This window comes from Mesocricetus auratus, unplaced genomic scaffold, assembly GCF_017639785.1.
Source record: "Mesocricetus auratus isolate SY011 unplaced genomic scaffold, BCM_Maur_2.0 Super-Scaffold_100006, whole genome shotgun sequence".
Classification (NCBI taxonomy): Eukaryota; Metazoa; Chordata; class Mammalia; order Rodentia; family Cricetidae; genus Mesocricetus; species Mesocricetus auratus.
The window spans coordinates 69,600,912-69,627,853 of NW_024429190.1; the positions used below are offsets into that span (position 1 = coordinate 69,600,912).

At 45.8% G+C, this 26,942-nt stretch overlaps 1 protein-coding gene across 2 annotated transcripts in view; it reads left to right on the forward strand.

Moving 5' to 3' along the window:
- Shroom3 (shroom family member 3) overlaps window positions 1-26,942 on the forward strand; it is a 259,365-nt gene that overhangs the window by 94,186 nt on the left and 138,237 nt on the right. Inside the window, exon 1 of one of the 2 annotated variants that reach the window (XM_021226036.2) lies at window positions 19,947-20,181. The exons of the other annotated variant lie outside the window; for it this stretch is intronic. The gene's annotated coding sequence lies outside the window, so the exon portion shown is untranslated. Of the gene's footprint in view, window positions 1-19,946; window positions 20,182-26,942 lie in introns of those variants that run through there. 2 annotated transcript variants of the gene reach the window in all.

Sequence of the window (26,942 nt, forward strand, 5' to 3'; positions counted from 1 at the left end):
AAAATTTAAAGACTAGATTCTCAACCTCTTGTGTCACAAATGGAGGTCTGCAAGCTTGCATGAGGGCCTTCTGTTGCCGTTTCAGCTCATAAAAATATTGTAAGACTATACCCTTTAGTGCCGATAATAGAATATGGCAGATTTGAAAGACTACAACCCTTCGTGCTAAGAGGATCTTACTTGTAAGGAGCCTGTTTTAGAATGGGGCTTTTGACAAGAAGATGGTCCACTCTGGAAACCTGAGCTGGGAGGATGGGTTCATAACCCATCACAGATTGTGGCGGGAAGCTGAGCTCCAAAAGGGGAAGAACTCACTAGGCTATGGCTCTTGCACCTTCTGGGGCTCTTTGGTCCCTAGGATTCATCAGACGGATGAACGGACCAGGTTACTCCCACACAGGCAGGGCAATCTGAAGACAGGCCCTTTGGACCATGCAGAGTGGTGTCTTGGGTGAAATACAGGGCAGTCAGATCTCTCTGAGTTCAAAGCCAGCCTGGTCCCACAACACAGTGACTTCTAGGACAGCTAGGTCTCTGTCTGAAAAAAATAAAAACAACAGCAAAAAGGTAGTTTTATTTCAATTTCCTTAAAAATCTTTTGATGAACTCTTATTGCAAAGTGCTTTAAATATGGGTGTTTTGTTAATGCTTTGGATCCGAACTTTCCTCCAAAACTGTGTGAAGGCTGGGTCCCAATGCTGGTCCCTCTCAGGAGGGGTGTTTAGGAAGTGACTTAGTTGGTCTCATACGTGAAAAGCCTGCCCTTTGGACTATATTTTGCTCACTCTTCCTCTTTTGCATTCTCTCTCTCCCTTTCCTCACAGCCATGAGATTATCATGTTTGTCCCATCATCCCCTCTCTTGGGGTGGGGATAGGAGAATCCAATGACCTTAGAATGAAACTCTAAAACCATGAGCCCTAATCAATCTTCCCTGCTTTCAGGCAGTTTTCCTGGGTGTTTTGTCACAGCAATGAGAAGGTAATACTGCTAACCAGAACTGGCGACTAGGAGCTTCAAGTCAGGCAAGTAGGGGAGATGACAGAGTCATATGAAGGATGGCGGAGGGCTATAGTCTAAGACATTATTTTCTCCCATAGAGTATAGCCATGAGGCGCCAAAGTAACAGTTTGCTCACCCCCCCGTTTTTTTTATTAATAATTAGTAGAGTTAATTTTGAATCCATTAAGCTGGCCTTCAACAACATAACACTATTACAAGATATTTATTTCAAGATCATTGACTTGCAAATCTTGGGCAAGCTGCAATTTTAGACTCAATCTAGAAATAAAAGGTCAAAGGAATCTAACTCATGGAGGCAACAGATGTTTGAGCCGGTCATTCCAATCCAACAATGTCATCCCACTCTTTATATGAAGAAATGATTCCCCGACCCTCAGAAATGTAGGACAGGCCCCTCCAGGGACTTGTGGGCCCCAGAGCAGCAGTGAATTCAGCTTCAATTTTAGACCTGGGTGGGGAAAGCAGCTGCTGGAGCAAAGAGGTTTGAATTCAGGGGCTGGTATAGGAACGCAAGTCAGTAGAGTGTCCCGAGGGAGCTCAGGAAATTCAAATGCAGAAGGAAATCTCTTCATTTAAAATACTGTCCTGATGAATTAAAAATTAAAACTGGTCTTCCCCAGTTTTGTTTTCTGATTGCTTTTTCAATGGCACAAATCTTTCAGCTACTAGCATGTGGTCCCTGGTAAGCCCCACCCATCTGGGATTCAGTTCCTTATTTTATATTTTTAGATAGCCTGGTCTGACCTGGAATTTGCTATGTAGACCTGGCTGGCCTTGAACTCTGCTTTAGGCTCTGCTTGCCAAGTGCTAGGATAAAAGGGGTGTGCCATCATGCCAGGCCAAGCTCCTGCACTTCTACCTCCTTAGGCTAGAACTCACAAGACTAAGATCAAGACTAAGATGGTCACTTGGGTCTCCCTGATCCAGGTAAATCACACAGCTAGAACACACACATAGGCACACTCGTCGTTCTTTAACTTAGCCCCTCCATTTCTCTCTAGTGTCTCTTTTCCCAGTGAAATATGGTCTTCTACCACCGCTCACTAATAAACACATGAGCGCGCACACGCGTGCATGCTCACACACACACACACACACACACACACACACACACACAGAGAGAGAGAGAGAGAGAGAGAGAGAGAGAGAGAGAGAGAGAGAGAGAGAGAGAGAGAGAGAGAGGTTTTATTTGTCCTGGAACTCACTCTGTAACTCACTCTGTAGACCAGACTGGTCTCAAACTCAGAGATCCGCCTGCCTCTGCCTCCCGAGCTCGGGGATTAAAGGCGTGCGCCACCAAAGTACTCTTTTATGTGCACAGCTATGGCCTCCTCTCCTCACCTCCACATAGATGCCAAATGAGAACTACTTCTGCTTCATAGAAGTTCTCATAGCAACCTGGCCTCTCGAGGTGTAGAGAGGGTAAATCCTCTGTAGATGTATAGGAAGGGGGGAGGTGTGTTGGACTTTACCTACGGCGCAGGTGGGCTGGATTGCCATGGGTGAAGCCCGGGGTTCAGCTTGCAGTTGTAGGCTTGGTAGCACGTGCCTCTATCCCACCCAACCCTTGGGAGGTGGAGGCAGGAGGATCAAAAGTTCAAGGTCAGCCTAGCCTACTTATCAAGCTCCAGTCCAACTTGAGGGCAGGGGAAACCATAAAGGAGGAGGGTGTGTCCGTACTAGCCCTTGGAGGACTGTCTGTCCTGGACACATGCCTCATGACTCCTGTGTGAGTCCTCTCCCTTGCACACGCCTTCCTGTGTGCTTCCTTGGCCCTCCTACCACGAGATCGTTCGTGTGCTCTTTGAAATTATTAATTTGGGCAAGGGGCTGGGATATGAGTGCAAATCCCAAGTTGTAACACGGCTTGCACCCCATTTTAGGAGCCCGCACTAGACTTCCCAAGGAGAAGTCAATAGACTTGAGAACTGCAGTAACTCAGCCTCTCTACATTTCTTCCCACTGAGCATGCAGTTGGGAGGAGGAGGAGGAGGAGGCAGCTGTAGTGGCCTTCGACCCTCAGGCGCGTTTCCAAGAGGCCTGGCATCATGGGAATCTGTGCAGCGTGCTTTGAAGAGGTATTTCAATCCTGCTGGGACCATGCTCTGAGCAGCTCTGGCTTCCCTGGAGTTCTAGGGTGCAGTGTCACTGTGTAGAAGTCTCGGGTTTTGTTTCCTGACCAGTTGCTCCTTTCCGTGGAAAATTCATGTAGCACGTTATTGGGTTTCCTGGGAGGTATGTGATAAGATTCCCTTGCTGCAATGAGTAAGGGGACTTTTTCCCCCCTGAAGTATATAATGGCAGCTACTATTTTTATCCGGTGGGTTACATGTGCTCACTGAACACTAGCCACATACAAAGAAATGCCTGATTGCTCCCCAGCGAGGGAGGCCTGATGATAAAAGACCCGATTTCATTCCTGGGATAGCATGGCTTTACTTCAGACAAATGTATTCCAAATTGGAGTTGCCACTCAGTGTCTGACCACTAAAGAATGACACTCAAAGGTCTATCTGAGCCTTTGAACATGAGGACTGAGTTCTGAGCTCACACAGAAGTTATGACACTCAAAGGTCTATCTGAGCCTTTGAACATGAGGATTGAGTTCTGAGCTCACACAGAAGTTATGACCTCATCCTTTCTCCCGGTTCTGAGTTTGGATACATCGGCTAGAACCAGTCAGCTTGGTGATTCCAGTTAGAATGGAATTCTGCATCCCAGAATCAAAATAACCTAGATCTATGTCTTATACTTAGCTATACATTAGGATTGCCAGGAGATTTAAAAACAGTAAGGAATGCTAATGTCTACTTCCACCCTCCAGGGAGTCTAATTTCATTGATACCAGTGTTGACTTGGCTGGAAAATTTAAAAGCACCTAAGTGATAGATGCTCCAATTAAATAATAATAATGATAATAATAAAGACAGATTCTCGGGGGGGTCTAAGAACCATGGGTCTCATCATAGGTTGAAGCAGTAATAAGAAACAGTGTGGAACCAGAAAGTAGACACAGGAGAAAGCTGTGGGCACAGATGGAGGGCAGGTACCTGAGAATCAAGAAGGTATGCCAAGAGGGCTGAGAGGCGAGTGGGGCCTTGCTTATGGAGGGCCAGAGAGCAAAGAGTGTAAGCGGATCGTGTTGCCAGAGATGGGCTGGCGAAGACCTGGAGAAGCTGCCTGGGAAGAAGGTTCTTCCAACAGCTGCTCCTGGGCTTGCACATCTGTGAGCTTTGTGGTTTATGACTGATGAGTGGAGGTGTGGATTGTTATTTAAAAACTTAACTCTTGGGGGAGTGGGGAGGACATGGTTCCCTGTGGCTTGGGCTGGCCTCCAGCTCACTCTGTAGCTGAGGGTGACCTTGAACAGATTGCTGCCATCAAGTGCTGGGATTACAGGCGTGAGCTACCAGATGAGTACTTGGATAGGGCCCAAAGCTTCATGCATGCTTGGCCAGCACTCTGCCTTCTAAGCTACAACCCCAGAACCCCACCTTTTGAAAAGAGGTAGGGTCTTACTGTGTTCCCAAGGGGCTGGATTCAAGCAAGCAATCCTTTTGCCTCATGCAATTATGTGGCTTTTGTGTGGTACCAATAGGAAGCAAATTATGCAAAAAAAGTGGCTTGGTGCCTCAGGGTACTGCTGTGGAATAATGCCACTGTGAAGATTTGTCACTGTGATTGGCTTAATAAAGAAGCTGAATGGCCAATAGCTGAACAGGACAAAGTTAGGCAGGAGAGCCAGACTAAGAATGCTGGGAAGAAGGGTGGAGTCAGGAGTGGCCAGCAGTCAGAGAGAACCAAGATGTGCATGTCGTGCTAAGAAAAGGTACCAAGCCACGTGACAGTGTAGATAAGGACCAACTTAAAATGTAAGCGTTAGCTAGTAACAAGCCTGAGCTGTTGGCCAAGCATTTATATTAAGTCTCTGTGTCAGTTATTTTGGGAGCAGACAGTCAGGACAGGAAAACTCTGCCCACAGGCTACCCTCTTTCTAACAGTACAAACCACTGAAAATCATTTTAGAGGGACTAGGAGAGGCAACTCTTTTTTTTTCTTTTCTTTTTCTTTTTTCTTTTTTTTTTTTTTTTTGGTTTTTCGAGACAGGGTTTCTCTGTATTGTTTTGGAGAATGTCCTGGAACTCACTTGGTAGACCAGGCTGGTCTCGAACTCACAGAGATCCGCCTGCCTCTGCCTCCCGAGTGCTGGGATTAAAGGTGTGCATCATCAACGCCCGGCGAGAGGCAACTCTTATAAAGAAAACATTTAATTGGGATGGCTTCCTTACAGTTTCAGAGTTCAGTCCATTATCATCACGGAGGGGAGCATGGCGGTGTGCATGCAGACATGGTGCTGGCTACATCTTAATCAGAAGGCAACAGGAAGTGGCTGACTGTGACACTGAGGGAAGCTTAAGCAAAAGACACCTCAAAGCCTGTCCCCACAGTGACATGCTTCCTTCAACAAGACCCCACCTGCTTCAACAAGGCCACACCTCCCAATAGTTCCACTCCCTATGAGCTTTGGGGACCAATTACATCAAGCCACCACAGTGACTAACCATTTTCTGATTAGACTTAAGACCTAGAGGTAGAAATAAGTGTCTGGTACTGTAAATGTGGTCAAGAGCCTATGGCTGAGAAACTCATAGGTCATAGCATAGTTTTACCCAGTGCTATCTATTACTTCACTAAATTAATTGAGTGTAGTATCAAACTACACTGTAAATAGTAAATCTATAACCATAGATTAGTGCAGCTCCCAGGTGTGTGTGTGTGTCTGTCTGTCTGTCTGTGTGCTCAGTGGATAGGGGTTATTACAGAAACCCTTGAACTAGTCAAAGTACTGAATGCTCAGCCATAATGGTACTGGTATATCACACCTGATTTCCCCAACAGTTTGGAAGAAGGGGCAGAAAGATTTTAAGAGCCAGAGGTTGAGGAGGACTGGGGTGAGAGTGTCTTCTGGACATGACAGGACGTCACAGAATCTGTGGCTGCCTGCACGATGTCTGTGCAAGACCAAACTAGTCAGTATTCCAGCAGGGAAAGGGGAGGGGCTTATGAGGCCCTACCCCGAGTTGAGGAACTATTGATGGCTTCTGGAGGGAGGGAGACTCACATCCCCCACACCAGTGTATGACAGCACAATACATTGTATGCATGTATAATACTCCCAAAGAATTAACAAAAAACACTGGATTAAAAATAAATCTTACCAGCTGGGCAATGGTGGTGCACGCCTTTAATCCCAGCACTCGGGAGGCAGAGACAGGTGGATCTCTGTGAGTTTGAGACCAGCCTGGTCTATAAGAGTTAGTTCAAAAAAAAAAAAAAAAAAGAGTTAGTTCCAGGGCAGCCTCCAAAGCCACAGAGAAACCCTGTCTCAAAAAAATAAAAATGAGCCGGATGTTGGTGGCGCACGCCTTTAATCCCAGCACTGGGGAGGCAGAGGCAGGCGGATCTCTGTGAGTTCGAGGCCAGCCTGGTCTACAGAGCTAGTTCCAGGATAGCCTCCAAAACAATACCGAGAAACCCTGTCTCGAAAAACCAATAAATAAATAAATAAATATAAAATCTATCTAGAATGTCCTCTTCCCAAAGCTATTGGTTGTAACTGAGTATTGCAACTCTGGTACCTGCTGCCATTTATCAGCATCATTGTCGTCGTCATGTATGTATGAAGTGGGGCCGGGGAGCCCATGTGCCAAGGCAGTGTAGAGCTCAAATGATTCTCTCCTTCCGGTCTTCACACTCATTCTGTGGAGCTGGCAAGTGTCTCACCTACTGAGCCACATTGCCCAAACAAGCCCAAGAAGCCTGTTTCTAACAGACTTGCCAAAGGGTTTAAAGCTTGCAGCCTGCAGGGTTGTGGGCTTTGTCTTCTCAGCCTATATAAGACACAAGGCATGGAATCAGTGTCTGCATGGGCAGCCCCAGAGTCGCTTTCAGAAGGTCTCTAGCGTGATGACTCTCCTGGCCCCTGCTGTGCAAGGAAAGTTGAAAATTTGAAAACTGAACTTTGGTTAGAGGTTGGGGAGCATTCTTCTTATCTCTCCTAAAGCTATTCATAAGCGTTCGTTTGAGAACACAACCCAAATGCAAGGCGCTTTATTTTTCCTTTAAATGCCAAGTGTTTGTAGCTGGCCCTCTTTCTAAGGGCATGGCAGGCTGCAGAAGTTTCTAAAATTAGACCTTTCTGATCCAGGTCACTGAGCAGGAATGGCCTCCTGATCGCTCTATTTACACAGATTTACTTCTGACACCTTCACAGCAACAGTGCTTACTTGATGAAGCATGAGGACCCACAGGAGGCTGTGGGAATTCTTGGTCAAATTTGCTGTGGGGCGGAGGGAGCTGATCCCTGGGCAGTGGCTCCGTCTGGGCAGTGGTGTTTGGATTCGGGGCCCTTTCAACCTTTGCCTTATGATTCATCTCCCCTCCATCACTGTCTGCACATCAGGGCGGAGGTCAAAACCTCCCTATCAGGCCATGAGATACTATCGAGGAAAAAGTGAGCTCATGTTCAGGAACTTAAGAGCCATGGGGTTTCACTTTGTTTGTGTAACCTATCTTAAGCTTCTCCTCTTGCAAGCTTGGAGGCTTACAACGCATCATCTGCAGCTCTAAATTAGGAACCTGCCAATATAAAATGCTCAGAAACGTCTAACTTATCTTTGCTACATTTGCAGAAGAGCCTGGAAAGAATAAAAATTGATTTTTTTCTTTTTTGTAAAAAAGAATTGTGTGTGTGTGTGTGTGTGTGTGTGTGTCTGTCTGTCTGTCTGTGTAAGCAAGGCCATGGAGACTAGAAGGGTATTGGATCCCTAGAGCTGGCTTTACAGGTGTTTGTTAGCTGCCTGGCCTGATCTGGGAACTGAACCCAGGTCCTCTGGAAGGGCAGTGGATGCTCTTAGCCACTGAGCCATCTCTCCAATGAGGTTTTTTTTTTTCTTTTTATCTAATAATTTGTGTCAATCCCCTCCCAGCCCCTAAATATGCAGACTACACAGACTGTATTAGAATGAAAAAGTTTTGAGATTAATATTCTGAAAGAAATGGGGATAAAAGAGTAGAGGCACTTGACATTGAATATACATGAAATGACTGGACTGGACCACTACACACATTCGTAAGATTCGAAATTCATTCTGAAGAAGCAGATTATTTTGGATCACACTTACAATATTGCTTAAATAAATCAATTTTGATTAATGTATTACTCAGACATTCTGAATACATAATTCTAATAAGCAAAACTTCGGTAGAGCTTGTCTTTAATCCCAGCCTTCCAGAGGCAGAGGCAAGTGGGTCTCTGTGAGTTCAAAGCCAGCCTGGTCTACAAAGTGGGTTCCAGACTAGCCAGGGTTAGTTACATCATGAGACCCTATCTTAAACGAGCAAACGAACAAACAAATAAATACGATTCAACAAAACAAAATGAGCTTGCACACTAATCTCAGGATAACACTGAAAACATGTTTTTAATTTAGCTTAGGCGCAAAGCCTAATACGCTCCCCCTGTCTGTGTAGCAGGGCCTGGTTTTGCCGCCTTGCCCAACCTTGAACAACTCCAGGCTCCAGGTGACTGATTCACACACTCACTTTTCCTTTGAAAACAGCACACACTGGGGCTTTTGTTTTCCTAGGTGGGTTGATTTGCATTGCCTTAAGTAAATTAGCCTTGCTATCTAGTCCTGCTTGTTTAGTGGGAGCAAGTCTACAGGCCAATAAAAACAGAGAGGAGGAAACAGCCTAGCAGAAGGGAGAAGGGCAGGGGCTCTGTGTTGGCTGAGATATGGGCTGGGCCCATCGTACTTCCTCCCAGGAGAGAGCAAAACAAAATCCTACAGCCTGACTGCAATCACAGTTTGTTCTGTCATTTTTAAAAAGTGATTAGAAACCTCTTTAGTATCTCAATATTGGTGTAACCATTGTTTCCTAAGAGAATATTGTAGACTTCCAGTGACATGTTTGTCTTTCTCTTCCCTTGTCCCTTGAAGGCTGCACTCTCAGGCATAGCTTGTATCTGGAGGGCTGCACTCTCTCAGGCCTAGCCCTGCTTCTGAAGGCTGTACTCTCTCAGGCCTAGCTTGTGTCTGAAGGCTGCACTCTCTCAGGCCTAGCCCTGCTTCTGAAGGCTGTGATTTTGTCTTTGCCTTCTGCCACTACCTGTTCCCCAAATTTTTGGCTTCTCCACTTTCTTTCTGTTGCCTCTTGTAAGTCTTCCCTCCCCCAAATTGTTCCTTCAGAGCTATTGCTTTCTTGTTTCATACCCCAAACCTTTCTGTCCCATTTCTTACTCTCCCCTGAACCAAGAAGGTGAAAATAGTAAAAAAAAAAAAAAAAAAAAAGTCTCTTATACTAACTTAAAGTGAAGATAATAAAATAATCACACACACACACACACACACACACACACACACACACACACACACACGAAAGAGAGGGGTTTCAAGTAGTCCAGGTTCAACTCTAACTCAATATGTAGTCAAGAATGATCTTGACGAGGCCAGCCTGGTCTACAAAGTGAGTTCCAGGACAGCCTCCAAAGCTACAGAGAAACCCTATCTCAAAAAACCAAAAAAAAAAAAAAAAAAAAAAGAATGATCTTGAACTTTAGATCCCCACACCTTTACCTCCCAAAAACCCGGACTACAGTTATGCCTTAGATGCCCATTTTAAGTGGTGCCGGGGTTTGAACCCAGGCCTTTGTGTCTGCTTTACTAGCTAGTCCTATTTGTGTTTTAAAATGCTGTTTTGTGGTTGATCGGTATTTCTTCATAAAGGAATAAATGTCCAGGAGTATAATCTCAGTGACAAATTGGTCGGCGAAATCGGTGTATAGAAAGGTATGTCCTATTATCTGTGTGGGGGTAAGTGTGTCCTGTCATTGAGGCAACCTTCAAGTCAAGCAGAAAGTAACCTTGAAGGCTGGCTCTGGCCAGGTCAGCCTGGGTGTTACCAGTGTCCGGAGAGCTTGCTGTGTGACTCAGACTTCCCCAGGACCTCTGGCAGCGCAGTCAGCCGCAGCCCTGGGTGGCAATGGAGGTGGCCACGGAAGGATGCAGGGGATTTCAGAGATTCTGATAGTGGACGTGAAAGGGCTATTTCACACGTTTGGAAATACTTTAAAGGATGCTGTGTTAAGGTGCATCTCAGAATCTTGAACATGCAGTGATCGGCATGTCCCAGGTTCAGCTCTCTCAGCACAGTGTGGGTTTGTACCTCTGTGGACTGTCACAAGGAAGGACTATCCTGAACTCCCTTTTCTCTGCCACCCAACCTTACTGAAATATTAGCACAAGCAAAATCCAACAAATTATTACTGTGGTTTTTGTCGTTGTTGTTGGGCTTTTTGTTTTGTTTTGTTTTATTTTTGGGTTTTTTGATTTTTTGTTTGTTTGAGGCAGGGTTTCTCTGTGCAGTCCTAGCCTTGGTTGTCCTGGAACACACTCTGTAGGCTGTCTTCAAACTCACAGAGATCTGCCTGCCTCTGCCTTCTGAGTGCTTGGGATTAAAGGTGTGCCATCACCGCCCAGCATCCATGGCAACTCTTATAAAGGAAAACATTGAATTGGGACTGGCTTACAGTTCAGAGGTTTAGTCTGTTTTTGGCGTGGGGGGACATGGTGCTGGAGAGGCAGCAGAGAGTTCTACATCTGGGTCCACAGGTAGCAGAAAGCAAGATGAACAACCCTGGACCTGGCTTGAACATTTGAAACCCCAGTGTCTACTCCCAGTGACACACTTCTCCAACAAAGCTGCCTCTACTCCAACAAGGCCACACTTCCTAGTAGTGCCACTCCACCTGAGGCTATTCTCATTTAAACTACCATACTACTCTTGCTAGTTAGTAGCTTTACTAGCTAGTCCTATTTGTGTTTTAAAATGCTGTTTTGTGTTAGCCAGGGAAAATGCTACCTTAGCTAGATTGTTTGAATAGTCTTTGGATGTAAGGCTAAGTATCTAAAATAAAGCATCCTTCTCTCCTGTGGTCCTTCCCCTTGCTTCCCAGTTCCCTTGATAAAAGAGGTAGGGATTTAAGAGTTTGGGGTGGTGGCTAGTGTAGGTCCCTGGCTCAGTGTGTCTCATCCCTGGCATCTAGCTGTATAATCTACCTTCCTAGCCTCCAGGCAGAACTCAGCAGTCCTTGAGTCTATGGTCACTTTGGACTTGGATGATGTCCCTGGGTTCACTGGGAGCCCCATGTTTGTAGGCTCATCGGCTGCTGTGCACCTATTAAACTTAGACACCAAAGCCTGAGCCAATGACTTACCCTAGTGATCTCTTGTTCTGGGCCCACCTCCAGCTCAGCTCAATCCTATGGGAAATTCATCTCAAGTGTGCACCGTAGTATCCAATGCTAGAGAATCTTCCTTCTGAAGACTAGGGATCCTTGCTTGGAGGCATGGTGTTCTCCTGGGATCTCCAAGACTCTCTGAGCCCTGGCTTCCCGTATTTATTTCCACACACACACACACCACCTCCTCCCTGCAGCCCGAGGGGAAGACAGAACTTGGCTCCCAGTGTGACTTGTGGTCTTCACACTCCCTCTCCTGATGGACAGGGATCTGAAAGGCTGGACCCTTTTTTTACTGTTTCCCCGGCTCAACACCAACCATAAACCTCTGGTCCTAGGTGGGATGGGTATCGACTTGCTCTATGGAAAAAATAATGACTGAAATCCTCTATGTGGAGCCCAGGATAAGGTACACTTCTTTTTAGAAGTGTGGTTTGCTGAGTGGTGATGGCACATGCCTTTAATCCTGAGGCAGAGGTAGGTGGATCTCTGCCAGCCTGATCTACAAAGTGAGTTCCAGGACAGGCTCCAAAGCTACAGAGAAACCCTGTCTCGACAACCCCACTCACCCCCCTATACACACACACACACACACACACACACACACACACACACACACACAAGTGTGGTCTTGGACCAGGAACTTCTATGAAGTATCAATTCTTAGGCCTTTCTCTAAAGTTCTTGAATCAGAAACTGGGATTTAGGCCCGGCAGCCTGTGGTCCACCAAGCCACCGCTGGGATCCTTACAGTCCTTAAGGAGCCATGGGCATTACGATTTCCAAAGATTCTCTATCAACCAGCTCCTCTCATGGGTTTCAAGCCTGACATCTTGTTAAACAGACCAGATACGTTCTTAATCTCGTTGATTGATACCCACTAGCTAAACTGAAAACACTGCATGGTTAAAAGAAAGCAGTTCTCAGCCTATAAATATGAGACTCTGTCTGACACATGCTACCAGGATAAACCATTATATATTGTGTTGGTGAAATAAACTGGCAATAGAAGATGTGGAATTCCACGAGAACCTAAACGGACTAATTCTCGGAGACAGAGCAGAGCGGGGACTCTGGCAGGCTTCAGGCCGGTGGAGATGGAGACTCCCTACTGAATGGGGACAGCATTCTAGCTCTGTGCTGCAAAGAGAGTTCTGGAGGTGGGCACGTCAGTGAGGACTTGACAGTGGACTTGAGTCCACTGAACCTGGTACTTAAAAGATGAAAATACTACAGTGAAGTTTTCAATTTAAAAAAGAAGAATTTGGTGATTGGCCGGTACAATGGTGGGGCAGTTGCTTAGCCTGGGTGAGGTTTAATCCCCAGCACCAAGACAAAACTCAAAACAAACTAACAAGAAACCACCACCAACAGAATTTGGTAGTTAAAATAAAATGAAACCTGTGAGTTACGGATGGCCTAAGTTCTCAACAGTAGGTATCACTTTGAAAAAAGATGATTATGTTGAATCCTGCTCTTTTGTTGATTTGCTTGTGCTTGGCTTCTTCCTTTCTCCCTTTCTTTTTTTTTTAAAGATTTATTTATTTATTACAAATACAGTGGTCGGCCAGTGTACATATACAGTGTACATACCAGAAGAGGGCACCAGATTGAATTGTAGGTGGTTGTGAGACACCATGTGGTTTCTGGGATTGAACTCAGGACCTCTGGAAGAGCAGCCAGTGCTCTTAACCTCTGAGCCATCTCTCCAGCCCCCTTCCTCCCTTTCTTAACTGTCATTCCAACATGGTTTACTTCTTCCTATAGTGTCATAGATAGACTTGTTTTTCTCTTTAGTTCAAAGAATTCCTTCAAGTGTCTTCTGTAGTGCTAGTTTAATGGTCACTTAATCTATTTTTTTTTTTAAATCATGAAATGTTTTCCCTTTTCCTTTAATTATGACAGCTTTGCTGGGTGTGGTAATCTGGGTTGGCACCTGGTTTTCAGAACTTGGAATCCATCATCCCAAGGTGTTCTGGCACTTCAAGTTTCAGTTAAAAGATATGCTGTTATTTTGACAGGCCTGTTATGTGTATGTTGGGTTTCTCTTTCTGCTCTTAGTATTCTCTCTGTTCTATACATGCAATGTGTTAATGGCAGCATGATGAGGAGAGGGTCTTTCATGGTCTTGTCTTTTTTTTTTTTTGTCCCAATGCTCCTTGTATTTGTATTTGGCATCTCTCTGTCTCTGTCTCTGTCTCTCTCTCACCTTTGGTTTTTTGAGACAGGGTTTCTTTGCAGGTTTGGAGACTGTCCTGGAACTCTTTGAAGACCAGGCTGGCCTTGAACTCACAGAGATCTGACTGCCTCTGCCTCCCGAGTTCTGGGATTAAAAGAATGTGCCACCAACACTCGGCTGCATCTCCTTTTCTAATTCTAGGAAATTTTCTGTTACAACTCTTTAAAAAATGTTTTCTCTGCTGATGGAAAGAGATTCTCCTGTTGCTCATCAATTTGGTGTTTTCAGACTATTTAGTATATCTTGGAGTTTCCACTGGCACTTCAACCATTGTGTTATCTTTGCTTTTGATTGTTCCAGTTCCTCCAAACTTGTCTTCAAGCTCAGAGAGTCTGTCTTCTCCTTTCTTTAAAAAACAATAAAATCTCCTGTTATTTTAAGCATATGGATGTTTTGCCTGTATGTACACTTGGTACCCCAGAGGCCAGAAGAAGGTGCCAAATACTCTGGGAATGATGCTACCTACGACAGGAGCTGCCATGTGGGGAGTGCAGCCGGGGCTCTTCCGTGCTGAGCCGCCTCTGCATCCTCTCCTTACTCCATTCTACTGGGGAGAGTTTCCACGGAGCTTTTTGTCTGACTTGTTAATTTTTTTTTAAAGGTTCACTGGTTTCCTAGCTTCACTGTGAATCACTGCCTGGTCTACAAAGCGAGTTCCAGGACAGCCTCCAAAACAATACAGAGAAACCTTGTCTTGAAAAACCAAAAATAAACAAAAACAAAAAAAAGGGTCAGAAGTCCAAGGCCCTTATCAGCTGTACAGTGAGTTTGAGACCAGCCTAGGCTTTGGGAGACCCTGTCTCAAAACAAAGGAACCTACAGTTCTGTGTAGTACTTCATGATGTCCTCTGATATGCAGTAAGCTCCCTGTGAATAACTAAGATCATACATCAGAGGGACTCATGTGTTCTACTGTTTTTACACCTGGCTTATTTTTGTGGTGTTGTAGCCTCACTTCAGGATGCTCTTTCTCTAGTCTGTCATCCGTAGTACTAGGTTCTGAACCTAAGCGTAATCCCATTCACCCCTATTCCCAATTCTTTTTCTTTTTGGTTTTTCAAGACAGGGTTTCTTTGTTAACAGTCCTGGCTGACCTGGAACTCACTTTGTAGACCAGGCTGGCCCCGAACTCCCTGGGATCCTCCTGCCTCTGCCTCCTGAGTGCTGGGGTTAAAGGCATGCGCCACCAACACCCGGCTTCTTTACTCCAGTTCTTAGCACTAACTGTAGCCTGGCTTTCCCACCTGGGGTACTGGGAGCTCGAGAGGGTAACAGTCTGATGCCTTTGCTTGCCACCTTCTGGCCACTAACATCCTTGTGACGAGAGTCCCTTGGGTTTCCCAGAAACTGCAGAGTCTGAAGACAGAGTAAAGACCAAGGATGATGTGGTTACTTTGGGCCAGTAGCCTCAAGGCAAAAATGAAACTAAATAGTCACCAGACTGTGACCACTACGTCAGCAGTGAGAAATATGCCTTTTGATTTCTGTGCTATCAGTAGTGTGTGTCCTATAATTACGAGGCAAGGGAGGAGTGGCACTTTGGACTCACGCAGCATCTATGCATTATCTCATCAACCTTGTTAGTGTTGAGGTGCCATCAAATTGACATCAAAGATGTTCACCCAAGTGCAAGGTCACATTGGCTTCTTTGCCAAAGGGTTCACTCCCCCAGAGCATCCTGGAAAATCTGACTTCTACACACTCTGGAGTTCTCCAGCAAATCCAGTGTCCTATGATATTAAAGGAAAATGGACGGGGAGAGACAAGAAGCTAGACAGGTTCTCCTCTTGACTCACTGCTCAGTTCTCTTTCATCCTGGAGCCTGCATGTGGGCATTCATGAAGCTGCACTAAACTAATTCTGAAAGCCGCCATGGTTTTGCTTGAAGATGTTTCTCAGCCACTCGTCATCCCTGTGGCCATTGCCACTCTCACTGTTGTGATCTGTTCTACAGTGCTTCTGTCTTTCTGAGATGCTGGGAGCTGGGAAGGTGGCTAAGATGGTACAGTGCCTGTCACCAAAGCATGAAGAAGGATCCTTAGTACCTATATAAAACCTACGCATCTCTGACCCCGGGGCAGGGATTTGGGTCCAGAGACAGGCAGGATCTTGGCAACTCATCAGGTTCAGTGAGAGGCATGATTAAAAAAAGAGGAAAATGGGGGTGGGTAATCAAGGAAGATAGTGGCATAGATTTCTTGCCTCTACATGTGTACACATACACATGCATGAGCACCCACATGAACATATATACAAATGCATACACATATACACACATGTAAACACACACTGTGAAGTCTAGAAGTGAGATGTGAAAAGTCCCGTTTCCTCTGAACCTTTTACATGATTTTATAAAGCTTCATTTATGGGAAAGCATCTAATTTATGCCAGCCATCGTTATATGTACTTGGAACTCAACCGAGATTTAAAAAAAAAGTATGCTTATCCTCACGGAGCAGACATTATTGTGAGCTGAGGTTACAGCATACACGGTTACATGGGTAGATATTACATGCACAGTTACATGGATATATACAGCATGCACAGTTACATGGGTATATACAAGCATGCACAGCTATGGGTACAGTGTACAGCATGTTGGAAGTTGGCGAGTACTCTAGGGAAAAAAAAGCAGGTCAGATGCCAAGAGGCCCTTTCTGTCTCCTCCATTCATAAAATTCCTTACATTCCTCCTGAGAGTATTAAGGGCAAACTTCTCATTTTCAAAACCCTCCGGAAGGAAAGCACTTTGAGCTTTGAGAGTATGTCATGAGTATTCGGTAAGGAGGACTCACGGGCATCCAGATCTACCTTACTACAAAATCCTCTGTCTGCAACTCCTGGAGAAAGGTGAAAGTGTTAAGGACAGCCAATGAGTAGAAGAAGCCAGTCTTGTGTGTTTTCTGCAGGTTTCCCACCAAAGACGTTCATCTCTAATCCCAAACAAGCGCCCTTCGAGGACATGTGCAAATCGTTAAGGAAAATCCCTCTGACTGAGGCTGTCCATCATGGACTGTGGTTCATCAGCAGGATAACGTGAAACCCTCCTGTCCTTGGGTTTGTTTTGAAAAGATACTCAGAGAAAAACAGGATGTGCCAGAGTTGAGGAGCTACTAGCTTTTAGAGAAAAGGAAAATGAAAACATCATGTTCTGTCCAAATCTCATTAGTATATTGTCTTTATTTCCTTCTTCACCACAAGTATTGACATGGGAGGGTGTTCTTGACCAGGATCCTCCAGGGATGAGACATAGTGTGACCTAAAGTATATTTTTTCAAATACATGCATGTATTTTTTATTTATATCTTTTATAACTGCCATCTTGAGAACTACCCAGAGTCCCATGAGAATCACATTAACACTTTTCAAGATAGGATTCCTAGTGGCTCAGTCCATTGCGTTAGATCATCAGAGTCTTCCTAAAGGCCACCCCCACAGGATCATCACACTGAACACGTAGTGGCTAACTCTCTCTCTCTCTCTCTCTCTCTCGCTCTCTCTCTCTCTCTCTCTCTCTCTCTCTCTCTCTCTCTCTCTCTCTCTCTCTCCCTGAGGGACACACAGACTGTGTCATCCACATTGCTGCCAGACTGGAGAACCCTAGGTTTCTTGTCCCTCTGCCTGTGAGAGACAGCTACCTGACTACTGAGAGTGGAGACACTCTGCTGCCTCCCTTCAGGTTGTGGTGAAGGTGGGGACAGTAGCTGTTTCTCTCGGGGAACCCTGAGCTCTTCCCATGGGCCAGGCACTATGCTGAGTGGGTTAATGATGTTAACAGCTCTAGTTCCCAAATCAGATGGGTGTCCATTTCAGAGGAAAAGAAACTGAGGCATTTAGCAGGTTGCATGGGGTGGCTAGTGAATGTCAAAGTCTTCATCACAGAGGCTGGTGGCTGGAGTGTGGGCTCTGCCTGTTCCCTCCCGTTCCATTGCATGCTGTGGAATGATTGACAGGTTACTCAGCCTCTCATCTGTAAGGTTGGACTAGTAATTACAGCATATTAATGGTGATTTGAGGAGGTGACATCGTCACTGCCGGGCCAGTAACCATTGTGGTGAACTACAAGTTCAACCACATGAAGTTGCTATAGCTTTTGTAGTGGCCCCGAATCGTCAGAAATCACATGCTGGAATTTCATTCTGTGACTAATCACCCCCACACGCCCACTGGAGACTTACCTGAGAACCTCACCCGTGCTAGGCAAGCACTCAACCACAGAGCCTTGCCTCAAGTATCAGCATCAATTCTTTGTAGCTGCCACAATGGTTCGCTTACTCGGCCCATGACTTGTAAAAGCACGGGTGCTTTAATTACTTCAACATAATTTAAAGAGGTTTTACATGCCTGTTTCAGCCTCCTTAGAAATTCACTGAGATTTCTTTTACTGTAACAGATATCCATGAGATATTGTGCTGTATATATAGTTCCTGGAACCAACAACATGTTGAGGATGTTCTCAGAAAGAACTTGAAAAGATTTCAGGTGATTGGAGGCGGGACAGAGTGGGATGACTTTAGAGCCGAAGAGAAGGTGACCCCTGGCTCCTCTATTGCCCTGTGAATATTGGTGTTTGAGAAAATGGCACTCCCACACCAGAAGGCTTCTGGGGATAGACGAATGTCAAACACAACCATTTGTCATTCTGCACCCTGGAGTTGGAGATGAGGTCTTGGTTGGCAGCAGGAAGTTGTTAAATTGGACATATTCAAGATCTCGAACTCTGGCTGGCCAGGAATAGGAAGGGAATGTAACTCAGGCGTGGGCTTTGGGGAGGCTCTAATGTAGGGAAAGGCAAACAAGACAATTTTGTCTTTTTCAGGGGGTGGAGGGCCTGGGGTGTTGAGACAGCATTTCTTTATGTAGCCTTGGCTGTCCTGGAACTCACTCTGTAGACCAAGCTGGCCTCAAACTCAAGAGATCTGCCTGCCTCTGCTTCCCAAGTACTGGGATTAAAGGTGCCACCAACACCTGGCAGTTTTGCCTTTCTAAAAGGAAAGGTGTGTGTGTGTGTGTGTGTGTGTGTGTGTGTGTGTGTGTGTGTTTGTGTTTGCTGGGACTCCTACTCAGAGCCTTTCCCACCTATGCTAAACAAGTATTGCATCACTTGGCTACCCGCCCCCACTCCAGAAGGCTGTTTTCAAAGTGAGACTGTATCTGTAATGCAAAATCTGCCAGGAATTCTCTTTTTCTGATAAGATTTTTATCAGAATTGTCTGCTCACCCCAACCCAAGCTCCATTTGGAATCCACGTGCGTCTCCATCCTTGCCTTTTGCATTAAGAGCTAAAAATAGCTCTGCAAGTCAACTGGAGCATTCTGGAGAGACAGCCTCTACAGAGAAAGTCTTTACATGAATTTCTCCTCATCTCTGAAGCACACTCACATCTTGGAGTCACTTTAGACTTTCTCATGTATGAATGATCTTACTAATGACTGTTCCTTTCACTGTCCTTTGTGGGGGGTGGAGGGTGATCTATCTGTGCTCATGTTACTTTGGTTTTTCCACACCTAAGAAATAATCTACAAATCCTAATGACATTCTTTTTCAAGAAAGTTCACGACTCGTCTGTGAATTTTACATGCTTCCCACTCGCACACACCAGAGCATCCCAGACAAATGAAAATCCATTTACATACCCACAAACTCAGACACACTTAAAAGTCCCGTTTTCTGTGTGTGCTGTTCTCTCTGTCTCTTTCTTTGTGTCTATGGTTACTGTTAAGCTGACCTCTACAGTCTGGAGCAAATACCACACTTGAATCAAGCGCTGCCTAGCCATACAGCTGCAGAGGACTGCCGTTTCAGAGGCTGGGGCAGAGTACAATGCCTTCAGCTGGCAGTTTAGGGAGCCCGTGATAGCTCTGCCCACAGGTGGGCTGCACCGCCCCACCTTGCTGAAAATGCAGCTTGTCTCCTTCATTCTTCAGCAGCTGAAGTGATCGGAATGGTGACTGTCAAAAGATCTTTCTTTGTATTTGTGTTTCCCTGTCTCCCGGTTTCTGTAAGAAAGTCTTGCTGGCAAAAACCATAGCTAATTAAAAACTGATTTCCATCAGCCGCATAGAGGCCTGAGCGTCCGGAACCAGGCTAGGGAGGCGAGAAAGAGGCACCAGAGTTTGCTAGTGTCCCAAGTACACGCCCGCTCTTTGCTTGGCTTTGCCTCCGCTGCACAGCGTGTGAGTCGGGGGGCCCTGGGGCGACGCCGTCGGCGGGTAGAGACCCTGACAAACAGCTCCAGGGTGCGAGGAGCGGAGCCGCCCGCAGGCACGGTGAAAACCGGCTGTCGGTCCCGGCCAGCCAGTGGACGTCCCTGACATCTGCTGTCAGCCAGGCCGGCAGGCGATTGGCTGGGGAGAGGGCAGTAATTCGAACTGCCTTTTGTGCCTGGCTAATCAGGACAGCGCAGGTTCCAGGGGCTGAGGTGCCTGGGTGTCAGACACCTGTGACTTAGCTCTGCCTCCCTGGAGCTGCTGGCTCGCCTGCGGAAGTCTGCCTCTGCGCCACCTGCCCAAGCCGCCGAGCCCCGCTGGTGGGCCAGCTTGGCTGTGTGTCACGCAGCACAGAAGTGTCCAGATAACTGGGGACAACGGAGGTGCCTGAGACCCCTCTTCTGCGAGGTAAGTTCCGTTTAAGTCGGTTATTTCTACCTGATTGATCGCCACAGAAATGACAGTATGGAGAAGTTAAACTAAAGAGACACAAGAGTTTTTTGACGAAATCGACTTATCCAGCTGGCAGATATGACTACAAAATGATACCAAGGGATAAGTAAAGGGGGCGGGGGCGGGGGCGACGCATCACTGCACCCCTCACCACGCTGTATTCTCACTGCCACTGGATGAGAACTCACCCCATAAGAGTAAAGGGACTTCTCATTAAGGCCAGCGGATCTATGTAATTCTGAGACAACACAGAGTCAGGCTGAGCATCTCGGCCGGCTCCAGTGTCCGACCTTCAGGCTTCCTACCGGTGTGAGCTACGCTGGTTTTTTTACATATCTCTCTAACTCCATCTGGTGCGATGTGAGCGCGCCTTCTCATTTTCAGGTTTGTTCAGCACGGGTGAGTTAGTGAATTCTACTTCAGCCAGGGTATCTGATGATACCGCTGCTCTGAGTGTGCCCTGCTTGGAGCAGGAGGCCCCTGGCTCTCAACTTAAAGCTCTACTCATTGTACTGCTAAATTGTTTGACAAATCCTTCCAGGAACCGCCCCCCCCCCCCCAAACCTGGGCAGCCCTTAGAGTACTTGTTATTTGAGGAGTTAGTAAAAAGATTAGTGGGTTCGAAACCAGTGTTCCCATTTGTCTGTATCCCCCCTGACAAGGCAAGGAGTGTAATCTTGGGTTTTAATTGACTTTTAATGAAAATACTTCAGGAATGGTAAAGGTCCATTTGTAAGCCACAGGACTGATTCTGAGCTGACTTTGGGCGTCTTCCTTGAAAGGAGTTGTTTACTAGTTCCCGGAGCCTCTAGTCAAGTTGTAAACCTCTGTGGGGAAGACAGATGAAGGTGGAGGGAAGGTGATAAGCAATCTGCAAGGCCAAAATCTATGCTAATCATCCTAAAAAGTATCTTCTCCTCTGCTGTTAGCTAACCTATCTCTATAAAAACATTTCCCCATAGCAGCAACATGCGCAAATGCTAAATAGGACTTAAAAGTCCCAGAAGTGAGATTACTTTATCAGGTAAAACGTGACCACCACACAATCATTTTGATATAATATGTGTGCATTTGGTATATTTGGTTGATGATGGTTTAAAATATAGGTTGATAACGTAGGTAGCAAGATAATATTGTGTGTTTCTAAGTTTTGGAAGAGTTTGAAAGAAATAAGCATTGAAATGGAAGTATGTGATGAGTACCTAGCTAGTCTAGGTTCTTATTTTAAAATTCTACCCCTGGGTTATGAATTATAACTAAGAAAACATACAAATCAAAAGTGATGTCCTGAATTAAGAACTAGCCAAATTGCACTGGAAGGAATAAATGCCATCTTTAGTCTGTATCTTTTTTAAAAATCACCACACAAATCTCAATGTTTTTAAGACACAGGAGAAAGTTGAAAAACATCATCCCTCCATTTCATATTGTGTACAGAAAGCACCTGTACATTTGTGTAGAGTTGAGCGTACCTCAAATATATAACTCAGCAAATCATTAGTAACTGGGGTAGACACATAGCTACTTCATTCCAAGCACAGTATCTTTAGAGTGCTACATTTGCAGCGTGTGCGGATTAAGTATCTAAATTTATTGTTTCCCTGGAGACGACCATTTTTAAGTTTCCTTCCTGGAGCTGTGGAATGCCTGCTCCCCCTCCTCGGCTGTGTGGTGCCGTGGCCAGTACACAAAGGGGCTCAATAGAGCTGCCCAGCCCCCTCCCCACACGGTGCGCCCCACTGACCGGCTTGAAAGGTTCACCCCAGGAACAGAAGGCTACAGCTGGCAGATACTTCCTCTTAAACCTCGGTCCTCTGCCTAGGCTCCTGGCTGTCCAGAGGCTGAACAGCCAGCTGACCAGGAGTCCTCCATGTGCTTCAGCCAAGGCCTCCGTTAGGGAACACAGCAGCAGCCCCATCACCTCCGAACTTCTTAAGTTGTCATTTGGTTAGACCAAATCTTTCAAAGCATGCTTTTTTATAAACAAACAAACAAACAAACAAAACAACCTCACAGTAATTCAAATGGTTCCATTTTGGGGACAGTTGGGAAACTGGCCTCCCAGATGGGAGATTTTGGAAGTCAACAGACCTGCAACCCCCCAGTCATTTTGTTCCCAGTTAGTCAGACTAGATTCAGGAGGGAAAGTCAAATGACTGTGGCAGCTGGGTATCTGTGGCGAATCTGCTAATCCCAGTGATGAGTCTGAAAGAAAGTGGATTGACACTGCTGTCCCTGCGTGGTCAGGTGAGCCCTTGGTGACAGTCTCCAAGGAGGACTTTGCTTTAGTACCTCAGGCCTGGTTTGAAAGTCGAGAAAACACTGGGATGGAATGTAAATGAACTCCACCCCTAGAAGCTATGGCTTGCTTTGTTTTTTGTCGTTGTTTTACCAGGTCCCAAAACTCCAGCGTGGGTGATAAAGCTATCCAAGGGACTGTAGACACCAAAGCCTCTGGCCAGCCCTGGGGACAGCTACGCAGGTGGTGGGCTCAGCTGCTGGGCACCAAGGGGAGGCTAACAGTGGGCTTCTTCCCTTATCTTTTGCTTCCCGTTTGGGAAGGGTTAGTGACCTTACTTTTAGGCCATGGTTTCTCAGTTGTTCATTAGCCATGCCTCACTGACTGCTTCATACCAGGTAGGGCAGGATCAGTGCTCTGCTTTGGAACCAGAGAAAAGGGCGAAAGCAAAGTGATTTGTTCAGCTATGATAACAAGGTAGAATTAAAAAAAAAAAAGCAACTGAGCCATTTTCTTTGTTTTATGTAGCACAGGCTGGCCCCATACTTAACTATGTATCTGAAGATGACCTTGAACTTGTTTCTGAGGGTCCTGAGATTACAGGCCTGGGCTCCAGCTGCTTTTTTCTTCTTCTTCAAAAGGAAATTAGAAATCCTACGGCTTTTCTGTCTTGGCACTAAAACTGCTTCCAAGGAGAAGAATGCTGCTGGCTGTCTTAAGCGGAGAGGGAGGCAGAGCTTGAAGACAAATGAATGGGTACAGTGGTGTGTGGCCATGGGTGTATACACAGGTCTGTGCCCACCTGGAGCCATGGCTAAGTGAGGTGGCACCCTTTCCCTGCAAAGGTCTGGGCATGTCACTTATAACAAACTTCCACCAGGGCCCCTTGGCCAGAGAAGCCCGTGTAGGAGCTGGGGAGAGCTAGTCTGAAGGTGGCTGGCTGGCGGAGCTGCCTCTGAAGGTATGCCAGGAATGTTAATGGTATGCCTGAGTGGCAGGCTTCAGAGGTCTGGCTTGGCCTGAGAACTGTTCTTGTGGCCATCTGTTGTGGCCCAGAAGTCTCATAGCAACGGTGGTGTCTCAAGAATGGACCCCCCGCTTTGTAAATTAAAATTAACTAACACAAAACCCAAAATTGCTCCACTGCCCAAGAAGAATCGGGACAGGATTCGGGATTCCTGCTACAGAACGAAGAGCGTTACGGGAAGAAAAGCCCCGCGGCCTTAATTTCTGTTCTTTAAATGAGCAATTTGTACTTGCTTTTGAGGTCTTCATTTTTCCTCCCCAGGGGTAGAAGGTAGAAGTGCTTCTTCTTCTTCTTCTTCTTCTTCTTCTTCTTCTTCTTCTTCTTCTTCTTCTTCTTCTTCTTCTTCTTCTTCTTCTTCTTCTTCTTCTTCTTCTTCTTCTTCTTCTTCAAGCTGCTCAAAGCTGTGAGTAAAAATATTGCTTAAGTAAAAAAGTGTTTGGAGTGTTGCGATTTTCCTGGCACTTGATCTTCAGAATTCTATCAGCGGCTACATCCCCTCACCCCGTTGTGATAATGTGAGCTTTTAGCTCTTTAGTAGGGGAAATGAACTTCAAGCAGATTTTACTGTGACAGTATATGTACTCAGGGAATTTCTTGAGTCCTGGCCATTGTGGAGGGAAAAGAAGCAATATTTGTAGTTTGATCAGCCATTAAAATTAGTCACTGCTGAAAGCCACAGTTGTGTTTCAGAGTGGAGAACCCTGCAAACTGCTAAACACCTGTAGCAGGGCGGGCGCCCTGGCACGGGCGGAGGAACTAGACTAGTACTGCCCTGAGCTGGGCTGGCTTGGGTACGTCTGCTGAGAGTGGAGTTGCATTTGTAAATTGGGCTTCTCCATTGCATGAAAGGAGAATACAGTGCATAGGAAGGACGTGTAAATAGTCCTTGAGTTTGGCTGGCATCTAGAGCAGATTGTAAACTGACTACACTGTTGGGTTGCTGTGAGAAGACACTTTCAGGAGAATGTTGACCTCTCCTTTACATTTTTTAGTTTGGGACATTTCTCAGTGGGACCACAAAATACTTAGAGGGGTTTTGACTATGCGCATCCAGTTCTTGGGCACTGGACACATATGCAGTACTAACCTGATTGCTAGCGTGTGTTATTCAGGTCCAGTCCCACCCCTGGGCACTGGTCAAGTTTGTTTTCTGGAATGTGGGATCCTAATGAAGGCAGGGTCTCTATGAAAGGCATGGGCACTTGGGACCAGCTCTCTCTTATGGAGAATTTAACCAGCAGATACTGATGGAGTGCCTGGCATGTACCAGTTGTCTCTCTAGGTCCTGGATTTAGAGCTGCGAACAAAAGTGAACAAAAATCCTGGCATGAGTTCTAGTCAAAGGATCACAGATAACCAAAAAAAAGAAAAAAATCATTTAGCTGTGCTGATGGGTTTGAAATATTTATGATGAAGGAGCGCTATTTTTCTTAAAGCTGGTGGGAGAATTCATACAGAAGAGGGTATCTGAAAAAAGACTGGAAGGGGGTAAATGACTGAGCTCTGGTTGCCCAGGGAGCAAGGTCTGAAGAGCCGAATAGCGAATGCAAGGGGAAGTGTTGGCGGACGACCTGGGAAGCCAACGCTGGAGGAGATGGGTGCCTCAAGAGTAAACTTTAAAGAAGATGGGCCATGTGGAGGCCTCCATCTGAGCCTGTGGGGCTTCCTCATAGAGCAGCTGTAAAGATTCAGTGATAGAATTTGTCATTCAAGTAGCCTGGTGCCAGGAAAACCTTCTTCATGCTCCCTGGCTATTGCCGGTTGTGTATTGCTACAATGACTGGGGCTTAGAGACAGAATGAATGAGTGCGTGCCATGGAGCTGTGACACATCTGTCTGAAGATGTGTCAGTCACCACTAGAAATGCTGTAGGAAAACCTGTTGGCCCAGGGTCAGGGGGACCAAATTCCCAAGCATTTGCTCGGGAATTTGATTTATAAGATCTTATCATAGCTTCCCCGTGAAGATGAAACTCCAGACCTTGGATTCTGAAGTATTCACTTCTCTCAGCTGGTTGGGTCTCACTGCTGTCTTCTCATATATATATGTATATATATATACATATATATATATGTATACATATGGAAAAGCTTGCTTAGAAAAACCTGGGCTTGGTGCTGGCTGATGGCTCAGTGGTTAAAACATTTGTTGTTCAAGCAGGAGGATCAGAGTTCAGATCCCCGGAAACCGTGTTAAGTGCCAGGTGGGTGTGGCCACCTGCCTGTGATTTCAGCACCAGAAAGTGCAGACAGGGATCACCAGAGCAAGCTAGCTAGGGAGCCTAGTGTGTGTATCAGTGAACTCTGGGTTTGACTGAGAGACCCTGCCTCAATGCATAAGGTGGAAGCATGATGGAGGATGACTCTTCACATTAGCCTTGGGTCTCCAATGCCTGCACCCACATGTGTGCACCCTCACATATGCAAACGAAAAATGAAAGCAGCCCAAGAATACACAAATATGCACAAAGTATATACCCATAAAAAAAAGGGAAAGGAAAAGAAAAACTGCCCTTGCTTAAAGGAAGTAATTGTTCTTATAAAAATACCAAATCTGTACTCTCAGGGACAAGTATATTTCGAGATCTCAGATGCCAATTTCAATTAATAATAAATAAATAAAGGCTGTTGAATTCTGCTGAGCTTCTCATGTATCATGTGGCGATGCCTGAGTTTTGAAGACCTTTCGGGATGATCTCTGGACACATCTTTACATGTCTAGATTCTGTTGTACTGACCTCTGTCTGTGAACTTGAACAATTTGGTCCTAAGTCATGTTCAGTGATAACTGGCCCAGGAAGCTTCAGGAAGTCAGGAAGCCTGTCATTGGTCAGGATTACCTTTGTTACAGAGCCACGGAGGATAAATGTTCAGTAACTACAAGAGTCTGTGTAAAACTGTGAGCCTTCACTGTGGGAAATGTTCTTAGAGAGGCAAGGCCTTCAGCTACCAGAGGGGGCCTCAGACATTCGGATGAGCGCTTCACTCCCAGCTTCCAATCCTTGTGTTTTTCCAATATGTTTCTTCAGACAGATTCTTCTGTCTCCCCGAGTTATCGTTAGCTCACATGTTAGTCAGGAGTTCTGAGAGCACAAAGTTGCTAATGGGAACAGCTTTGGTTTACCTTAGGGTAGTGGCCAGGGAAGTCATCCTCCTGCAGTGGCCACCCATGTCTGGCTGCCTGGAGCCCTTGATGATGTATGTGCCTCTGTAGCACCTAAGGCCAGTGAGTTGTTACATCACTGTTGCCGGCTGCCAAGTTACTCGGCTAAGGTCAGTGGTAGACTAGAGCTCCATTGTTTTCTGAACCAACACTTGTGTAGTATTGTCTTCAGGATGACTTACCAAAAAAACATTAACTCTCAGTGTAGCCATAGGACAGACTAGCGATTTCTATCCCTGTCTAATAATAGGTTAAACTATTGAGACACCTGGTAAGAAATTAATCAGG